The following is an 8,158-nucleotide window of genomic DNA, read 5'->3' as shown; positions in this document are numbered from 1 at the left end:
GTTTAAAAAATGGTAGGATATGTAAAACAGGCCATGAAATTCCATCAGGAGGAGTAAAATAAAACTCTCCTTGAAGGAGTACAGGCACTCCTATCAGTGGAGTCCTTGAACTCCTCCTGGAAGAGTTGTAGGACGCTACTACAGTGTGTAGTTTTACTCCTTTCGGAGGAGTACCTTTACTCTATTCACAGGAGTAGCGCAGTACTCCATCAGTGGAGTCCGATTACTCTATGGCTAGAGAGAGTTCTTTTACTCTGGAAAAAGGAGTCGTATATGGGACAAGCGAAAACTCCTCCAAATGGAGTTCTAGTACTCCTTCTGTTTTTAGAGTGTGTAGCCTAAAAAGCTAGGCTGAACACCGTGGCTACATCGTGTCCAGTAAGATTTCGAACCACTTCTGTAGTCCACGCCCACCAACGGCCATCAAACTCTTGAAGAAGAGCATAAAGGCCATACAACCCGTGCGTGGCAAGAAGATCGTCAAGGACGTAGCCCTCCGGGTAGCAGCTGCAGAATGCCGACGCGGCCTTGCTGCTAGGCCTACTGGGGCTCCGCGGAGCCTCAACTCTGGTAAGATGGCAAGCATGGGGACGCCAATGGGCCCTCCGGTACTCGCTGTGACGTCTGCAAGCACAACGGCAGGCTGCGGTAACGAGTCTACCTAGAGCTAGCATTTGGCCACAGAGCAACGTAGACATTACTTCGAATACGAGGACAACGCTCGGGCCGCTACCCGAGCTAAACGATACACATCAGGTTATGGATGTGCAACAGGAAGTCGTCACTAACGCTTCTCAACGGACACCCCGGCTGGTCAAACTACCTGGGCCGCCAGTCAACGCACCGCCGTCAAAGAAGGTAAGGGCCACCCCTGATAGGCTAGCTTCTGCGTATTCAACACCAGCCTTGCAGCAATCCTTCAGAGTGCATATCATACCAACAGTGCGGTTTGATATCACGAAGATACCCACCAGAGCTATACAGAGAGTAATAGACGCAACGCTTGGTACCACAGGTTACCAGGGGTTTGTAAGCCACAGGGCATCTAATACTGTCACAGTACATTTAGCCACCATTCAAGGATGCACACAAAATGACCACATTAACACAGATTCCAATCACGACAGAGGAGTATCTTCCTGTCCAGACGTATCTTGCGTCAGGTCCACACACTCAGCGATGTGTCGTCTATGACCTAGATCTACAAGGTTCTTCGGAGACGGTGGCCAGAGACCTCATATCAGGAACACATACTGTGTTACCTGCACGTCGTATGGGGAACAGAGGAACTTTTCTGATCACATTACAGGGACCAGATACTCTTCCGGACAGATTGTACTACAACGGCCGTTTAGTGCGACCCAAAACGTACAAACCTAGACCGGTGCACTGTTACAGGTGCTACAGAGAAGGCCATATGCAGAAATTTTGTCCATATGGAGTTAACCCCGAATGCATAACTGAATCTGGAGAAGCGAAATTCAAATGCGGCCTATGCAGATCTGATGATCACGATATCACTTCCTCTCAGTGTCCGGCAAAAAAGCAAAAGCTCGAGTTAGCAAGGGCTGGACGACATAAACACTGTGCACCATTATTGGTTAAAAACAGATTCGCAGCTCTGGCCAAAGGGCTGTTTCATTACCCGCCTGAAGAAGAAGAGCCGGTTGAGGTGGTTGCCCAGAACAGTGCATATTTTGCTTCTACGCTGAAGAATGGACGATGCCCAAAACGAAGCACACTGGCATTCACTGCTGATAATTTTCCGGACCTTAAAGACTGCACAAGCCAGCAGGATGCAATAGAAAAAGAAATTGCAATGCTTTCAGCGCAAATCGCACAGCTGCGACAAAAGAAAGCACGTGTATCCCAACGCCGAAAGCAGAGCTCAGAAAAACGGAAAGAAACGCTTACAGGCAGTACGACAGCAAGGTTAGTGGATGCTCCGAATTTTAAACCTGCCGATAACACACCTATTTTGAAAGCGGTACTAGACACACTTACGCAATTGACACACCTCACTCAGAGCAGCTTACATCATGGATAGAAGTAGCCGAAACAAGTGGCAACACATTACACAATGGAACTGCAGAGGGCTCTCTAATAAATTTGGAGAAATAGACATTATTGTACGGCAAGCTGCATTCATGGGCGTTCTTGATACAGGAGCACAATAGGTTATATTCAATAACAGGATATATAGGGTACCAGTGTCCTTCTATTCCTGATAAACGAGCAAGAGCAGGGGCCGAAACACCAGGAAAATCTGCCGTCTATATAAGGGCCAACATTCCCCAAACGCCACTTCACCTGAGCAAGTGGTGCAAAACTCAGCAGGAAGTAGTTGCTGTACTTACGCGTCCAAACAAAACGCCCCTTATATTAGTGTCCGTGTACGCTCGGCCAAGAAACATAGTACTTAATCTTGGATAGGCTAAGCATATTCGCCATTCATACCCTGGAATTGCGAAACTAATCGGTGGAGATTTTAACGCTCCGCACACCGTATGGGGATATGATTATAACTCAAGAAGGGGTGATCACGTTCATACTGCCTTCACAGAAATGGAATTTACACTGCTAAATCATCCAGGAGTCGCAACACTACCTGCAACACAAACACGCTCACCAGACTTCACGTGGTGGAAGGGCCCTGGTGCACCACAATGGCCGGCGGAATTAGATGCGTGGGCTGGTGACCATGTCCCCATTAGTATTGGTCTTAATTTGGGACATATGAAGAAAATTCGAAAAAAAGCTTCCGTTACACATTGGGATAGTGTACGGCAGGATACTCGAACGCATTCAGTTAGCCCGAAAACTCTTGTCACCACCCTTCAAACGGTACTCAAGGATCACGCCATTACGACTACAGTGAACGAAGATCAGCCAACTCCAGACCTGCAGCTACTAAAACTTCGGGTACGCCGAAAACGGGACGAGATACAGGCTGGTCGAAATCCTGAAGACATGCAAAGAAATATTGAGGTGAACAGAGTGATGGCACGGGCATGCCGATATGAAAAACAGCTGGCTCATAGGAGATGGGATGAGTGGTGCAGTCGTTTGGGCTCAGGAATGACTAACAAGGCCCTCTGGAGGACTTTCAATGGCATGGAAAAGAGGCGGCAGGTTAAAGATCATGCAGAAAGTATTAGACCCACATTACAGCTTACACCAGAGGAGTTTGCAGATCAGGCTGCTGCGCTTTTTTTCCCGAACAGCGCACATTATCCGGCGCCTTCACCGACACTGGATGCGGCTGATAAAACAAGAATAACATTGCCATTTATCAAATTGGAGTTATTGGTTGCTATAGAAGAAGCGAATGGTAATAAAACTGCGCCTGGACATGACGATATTCCTTACGAAGTGTTCAAGAATTTAGAAGGAGCCGCAGTTGACAGCATGTTGGATGTGGTAAATGAGGTATGGCATGGAGGAGACATTCCGCTCGGTGATGGTAACAATATCAAAGGCTGGGAACCCCCCCCCCCCCAAGCCTAGAATCTTTGCGGCCTATATCACTAACACCCCCAATTTGCAAGATCTATGAAAAGATGATAGCCACCCACCTGTCATGGTGGTTGGAAAGTAATAAAAATACCATGCTCGACAAATTGGGTTCCGAACAAATCTTGGCACAGAAAATGGACTGCCTATGCTCTCTGAAGAGGTCATACACGTGTCGCCTTATAGCCACCTAGTGCGCACTGTAGTGGCTAACAACGTGGCGAAGACACGACAACGTGTGACATGCCAAGATTCTTAGCAACATCGAATGTCTCGGCATTCCCTTGCAGGTCATAAAAGCAGTACATATTCTGCTTAAGGACAGGACGTTCTCCCTCCTGATAAACGGAAAACAAATTAGTAATTACACCTCGAACACAGGCGTGCCACAAAGGTCATTGTTAGCACTTTTACTAGTTAATATCGCGCTGATCCCATTGGCATGGAAATTGGCCAAAAATACCAGAAGTGCGGTTCATGATATACGCAGATGATGTCACGATTTGGTCTGTTCTAAACAACTTGAGACAGAATCGGTATCTGCAAGAGGCTTTAAATACCATAGATGAGTACGTCTAAGATGTAGGTCTGGAATTGTCACCTCAAAAGTCCTGTTACATTCATGTTGCCAACAAGAATGGAAGAAAACAATTGGCAACACAGAGTCCCCCTAAAGATTGGAAATCAGGCATTGGAAGAAGTGGACGAGTGGAGAGTTCTTGGCCTAGAAATTCACAAATCCGGCAAAGGAATACAATGGCTTCATAAGATGAGAAACGTAGCTGCGACATCCTTAAACTTGATAAAAGGCATTTCGTCTAGGGAAGGAGGAGCTCGAGCGGACATGGCAAGGCGTCTTGTACAATCGATGTTACAGCCGAGGATACTATACCAGGCCCAATTCCAAAGACTCACGAGGCGGCAGTGGGTGACATTGGAAACAATAAATAGAAACGCAAAGCGCACTATCACGGCCTTACCAAAACTTACCCCTAACCCTATTCTCCAAGTGTTTGCACCGATAAATACGTTGACAGAATTAATTGAACGAGGAGCAACAAGGGATATGAAGCGAAAGTACGTTACGCAATTAGCATCCTTGTACAACGAAGTGGCAGTTCAAACACCACCAATGGCTGACCCCCCTCCGTGGGAATTCATATTACGACAAACAAGACCACTCGGCTTGTTTGTCAAGGCCATAAATAAAATAGATTTCATAACTGAAGCCCACATCTATAAAGACTCCTTACCCGCCATAACACAACTGAAGAAAATGACGAAGACGCTATGTGTTACCCAGAAAATCCACGCACTCAATAAAAAACAAAGATAAGCATCCAGATACATTGGACACAAGACGATGCTGAGAACGCTGAGCAGAGAAAAGTTGACCACCTCACGCACGAAGTTCCAAACACTAATGCGCCCCACACCAGGCTCCCTTTTGATGCCCGCTCCGTTGTTCCCATCTTAGCATCCTCTTTAAGGAAAAGCACACGTGCCCTATTTCCCCCGTGTACATTCCCACTCCCTCGTAACTTAACGAGAGTGGAGGAGGTTCCCCATAGAAGGATAAGAGATGGGGCGGCCCATACCCCGTCAGTGACATGCCGATGGGAATAGCAAGCAGACATCGGACCAACCACATGCCCGAAGTGTTTCACACCAGCTGCAGAAGTGGATGTTCGCCACCTGCTATGGACTTGTGCAGGGACAAGGGCATCAAGGACACAGATTCTGCGCGAAGTGGGACTAACCACAACAAGGGAAGAGGACTTTTCTAATCACCTGCTATGGACTTGTGCAGGGACAAGGGCATCAAGGACACAGATTCTGCGCGAAGTGGGACTAACCACAACAAGGGAAGAGGACTTTTCTAAATGGCTGACCGACAACGCTAAGACCGGGAGCCTGCTCCCGTTCCTCACGGAAAACCATTTACATGAGTTTCTATAATATGCCTTATGGCAAGCTTGCGTAAAAAAAGAACAAAAAAAGCTAGCAACCGCTGTTATCAAGTTAATGGTCATTCCAGTGATGCATTCCAGTTAACTATCGCGATGAAGACAAGAAATATGAGAAAAAAGGTAGATAAGTTAATACGTAAATCGAGTGTACTCAAACCGGCACGTAATCTAAACGTCACAAATACACTCCGCGAAAGAGCGCTGAAATGCTGAGTACACAGACTAGAGGATTTCTGTGCAATAATAGAGCACAGCTACTATACAAGAAATCTCAGCATCCAGCCCTAAATAGCTTGACCACTGGTAACCATGTTGGGTTTAACTACTGTCGTATCACGATGCAATGGCAAGATTCATGGGCACATTGCTTGTCCACTATTGCGAAGACTGGTATTTTACTTTCACTAACAAGAGAAACCTGTCGTACACTCAAAACTTTGGGACGCAGTATAAATCCGCTGGCAAGTCAAGAACTCTCTCTGCCAAAAAGTAGGTACTAACAGGTGACAAAAAATGGTGCTAAAACAGCACACCAAAAAGACACTTTCATTATCAAAATGTAGAAAATTCAAACATCCTATAAAGTGGGCATATTTAGGCTATACTTTTGTAAATCTGATACAACGTGCCTCAAAAGCTGGTGGTGAGGCCTTCACAAAAACTTATTCACAAAGATGCTATCATGCAGAAAGGCATTATTCAGGGACATAGAATGATGTCTTTACATGGAGGGTTTCAATGAGAATCCAATAAACTGAGGAGAGGAGATTGGCTGTTATAATAAGTGGAGACCTCATGCGAATCGTTATGGCTCTTAAAGTAATATACTGATCCTTGGTCTGAATGATCGTGTGAAGACGAATACACTATTACAATATAGAAAATGGGAGAGGGTACAAGGCAGGGATACGATACGCGGTTCCTTTAATGTCCTCTAGGTTATAAAATGGGAGAGGGTACAAGGCAAGGATACGATACGCGGTTCCTTTAATGTCCTTTAGGTTTTCAGCTTCCTCACTCTCGGAGGAATTTATGGGCGGAGTCCTTCAGCCTTCACGAGTGCGGCGGCAGATGTGAATGCTAGTCCTTCTGTCGATTTCCAATGAGGTCCATAGATGACACGGGATGGAGTTCAATCATTGGTTTAAAATAGAATTTGAGGGATATTTAAGTTTTTATTCAGGAATATAACATCATCATCATCACCATGTGGACGATACATACTACAAGAAAGAGGCCTTTCCTATTTTTCTCTAATTTCCCCGGTCCTATTCTAGCTGCATCCAATTGACCCCTGCTAATTTCTTAACCTCATCCTCCCACCTAATTTTCTGCCACCTCTTGCTGCACTTACCTTCCCTTGGAATTCAAGTGCTTACTTTTAGAGACCATCGGTTGTCCTCTTTCACACTACAAGTTCTGCCTATGCCTATTTCTTCTTCTTACATTCACCTAGGGCGCTTCCTAGTAGCTCCAGGACGAATGAAGCGGCTGGGCTAAAGCCAAAAGGACGCTCAGTTGCGGATGTGTCGGGAAGCGACCGGAAAGTCCGATGTTGCAAGGAAATGTATCACATAGCAACATGGAATGTAGGATCTATGACGCAAGGTAAACTGGATGTCGTCTAGAGAGAAATGGAGAGATTGAACATTGATATCTTGGATATCAGCGAGGTCAAGTGGACCGGAATGGGAGAATTTAACTCCGGCGACCATTATGACTTTTATTGTGGGCACGAATCCAAGAGAAGGAATGGGGTCGCTCTCATAGTAAACAGAAGAATGGACAAAGCAGTGCTAGGGTACAACCCCAAAAACGACCGAATGATTTCACTTCAGATCCAAGGTCACCCTTTCAACATAACAGTTATCTAAGTCTATGCACCGACCACTACTGCTGAAGAAGTTGACGTTGAGAGATTTTATGCGGACCTACAATGCCTTTTAGACCGCACCCCATCATCAGACGTCGTTTTTCTCATAGGAGATTGGAATGCTAAGGTATGGAGTGAAGAAATATCCGGAATTACAGGGAAGTTCGGTCTTGGTGAGCCAAATGAAGCTGGGCAGAGGCTAGTAGAGTTTTGTCAAGAAAACAGCCTGACCATAGCGAATACTCATTTTCAACAGCACAAGAGGCGCCTGTACACATGGACTTCACCGGACGGTCTGTACAGGAATCAGATCGATTATATTATTTGCCGGCAGAGATGGAGAAGCGCTATACAAGCAGTAAAAACAAGGCCTGGGGCCGATTGTGCCACCGATCATCAGCTTCTTGTTGCCAAGATTAAGCTTCGATTGAGGAAAACGCAGAAAACTAGAAGGCCTTTCAGGTATAATCTGGATCAAGTTCCATTAGAATATGCTGTGGAAGTGAGGAATTGATTTCAAGAATTAGATCTAGAAGACAAAGAGCCCGAACAGATGTGGACTGATGTTCGCGATATAATACAAGAAGTTGCTACTAAGGCAGTTCCAAAGCAAAGGAAATTCAAGAAAGCAAACTGGTTATCTGAAGATGCTTTGCAAATAGCTGAGGAAAGGAGGATGGCAAAAGTTATGGGGGAAAGAGAAAGATACAAGGTTCTCAATGCGGATTTTCAGAAAATAGCAAGGAGAGATAAGAATGCCTTCCTGAACATACAGTGCCAAACAGTTGAGGACAACAGCCAA

This window comes from Amblyomma maculatum, chromosome 4, assembly GCF_055883805.1.
Source record: "Amblyomma maculatum isolate TAMU_Amacu chromosome 4, ASM5588380v1, whole genome shotgun sequence".
NCBI lineage: Eukaryota > Metazoa > Arthropoda > Arachnida > Ixodida > Ixodidae > Amblyomma > Amblyomma maculatum.
Note: the sequence above shows the minus strand (reverse complement) of the source record.